The 2,500-nt window shown below is 50.2% G+C and overlaps 1 non-coding gene across 1 annotated transcript in view; it reads left to right on the top strand.

The window, feature by feature from the left end:
• LOC126034749 (28S ribosomal RNA) overlaps positions 1-2,500 on the top strand; it is a 7,249-nt gene that overhangs the window by 2,632 nt on the left and 2,117 nt on the right. The window contains exon 1 of the ribosomal RNA XR_007504733.1: positions 1-2,500. This exon is cut by the window's left edge and continues 2,632 nt beyond it; it is cut by the window's right edge and continues 2,117 nt beyond it. This is a non-coding gene — a ribosomal RNA (28S ribosomal RNA).

Here is a 2,500-nt window from a genome sequence, read left to right as displayed (position 1 = left end):
CGCACCCAGCGGCGGGGGGCCGGAGGGTTCCCGCGGCGCGTGCGCACACGCGTGTGCGGCCGCGGCCGGCGTCGGCGCGCGGTTCCGCGGGGGAGGGTCCCCGGGGGGGTCCCCGGGCCGGCGCCCCGCCTCGGCCGGCGCCTAGCAGCCGGCTTAGAACTGGTGCGGACCAGGGGAATCCGACTGTTTAATTAAAACAAAGCATCGCGAAGGCCCGCGGCGGGTGTTGACGCGATGTGATTTCTGCCCAGTGCTCTGAATGTCAAAGTGAAGAAATTCAATGAAGCGCGGGTAAACGGCGGGAGTAACTATGACTCTCTTAAGGAAAATTGTCCATTCTTCATGGAATGTTTGAGCAGGTGATCGAAGGAGAAAAAGACCCAGCAATAGTTGCTGAGAAGGCAATGAAAGACTGCCTCGCGTGCCTTGCCTCTAAGTCCCTGGAGTTGAAAGCCGGCCAGGATCGACCGCGTCAGGTGGCCCGAACCGCTCGACCTTCGGAACCACCAAAGGGGTGGATGAAGAAGAGAGCTGTGAAACGGGGCCAGTTCCTACGGTTCCAGCGGCTGTTCTACCTGGATAGGGGGAAACTGGCCGGTATTATTCTGGACAACGTGGAATCCCTGAAGTGTGGTATCCCACAAGACGAGATACACGACGTGTTCAAGTCGAGGTGGGAGTCACCGGGAACATTCAAGGGCCTGGGGGCGTTCAGATCTAAGGGCCTGGCGGACAACTCGGCATTCGACGCCATGATCACGGCAAAAGAAATCTCTAAAAACATCCAAGAGATGAATAAGAACAGCGCGCCAGGACCAGACAGACTAAGTCTGCGGGATATCATTAAGATAGACCCTCATTGTGTCCAGCTAATGGAAGTATTCAACCTATGGCTGGTGACTGGCAGCGTACCGGACGTGGTAAAAGAATGTCGGACTGTGCTAATATCAAAATCATCTCTGCCGGAACGCCAGATGGACATCAATAACTGGCGACCGATTACCATCGGATCGATTATCTTGAGGCTGTTCTCAAGGATCCTAACGGCGAGATTGGCAAAGGCATGCCCTATTAATCCACGACAAAAGGGCTTTATTAGATCAGCAGGATGCGCAGAGAACTTGAAACTGTTACAACTATTAATTAAGAATGCAAAGAAGGAACATCGACCCTTGGGCGTTGTCTTCATTGACCTGGCTAAAGCTTTCGACACAGTGAGTCACCACCATCTGATTGCAGTGCTGAAACAAAAGGGTGTGGACCATCACATTATCACCCTGATTACGAACATGTATCAAAACACTAGAACTCGCATCACCATGAAGAATGAGCAGTCGGATCCCATCGGGATTCAAATTGGTGTTAAACAGGGCGATCCAATGTCACCTTTATTGTTTAACTTATCTGTGGACCCCCTATTGTGTAAGTTAGAGGAAGAAGGGAGTGGATACCAGCATGACTCCAAGAGTGTAACATCCATGGCTTTTGCAGACGATTTGGTGTTGTTAAGTGGGTCGTGGGAAGGAATGCAAAGCAATATTAAAATCCTGGAGGCCTTTTGTGAACTGACCGGCCTCAGGACGCAGGGGGAGAAATGCCATGGCTTTTACATACAACCCACCAAGGACTCGTATACGATCAATGATTGTCCCCCATGGCAAATTAACGGCACCCCATTAACTATGATTGAACCAGGCAGTTCGGAGAAGTACTTGGGACTGAGAATAGACCCATGGACTGGAATATCGAAACCCGAACTCCTCATGAAAATAAGAGATTGGCTACAACGGATTGGAGAAGCACCACTGAAACCGTTTCAGAAAGTTGACATTTTGAAGGGCTATACTATCCCACGACTGATCTACTTAGCAGACCAAGCTGAGGTAAAAGCAACGTCCCTAGAAGAACTTGACCTGACGATTCGAACTACGGTCAAGGAGTGGCTACATCTCCCTCCTAGTACCTGCGATGCCATCCTGTATTCCAGTACACGTGATGGAGGACTAGGCATCACCAGACTCTCGGGCTTGATCCCCAGTATACAAGCTCGAAGACTGCACAGAATTGCGCAGTCTTCAGACGATGTGGTAAGATCAATAGTGAAACGAGAGGGGATCGAAAAAGACTTTGAAAAATTGTGGTTAACAGCTGGGGGTGATAGAAATAAAATACCATCTATTTGGGACCCGAGTGCGATTAGGGTAACATCTGAGGACCCGGGCGAGGATGAATTGGCTTCAGAATGGGAACTACCAACTCCCAAAACCATCTTTCCTAAACCTTGTGACTGGCGTAAACAGGAATTTATTAATTGGACCAAGTTACAGTCCCAGGGCCGTGGTATTGTCAACTTTGAGAAGGATAAAATCAGTAATAATTGGCTTGAACGCTATAGAGGCATTCCTCACCGAAAACTCCTCACGGCACTACAGTTGAGAGCTAACGTGTACCCCACTAGGGAATTCCTGGCAAGGGGGAGACAGGAGTCGCATATAAAATC

The sequence above is a fragment of the Accipiter gentilis genome, chromosome 35 (genome assembly GCF_929443795.1).
Source record: "Accipiter gentilis chromosome 35, bAccGen1.1, whole genome shotgun sequence".
In the NCBI taxonomy this organism is placed as follows: Eukaryota; Metazoa; Chordata; class Aves; order Accipitriformes; family Accipitridae; genus Astur; species Astur gentilis.
Note: the sequence above shows the minus strand (reverse complement) of the source record. Positions and strands in the feature narration are given on the sequence as shown.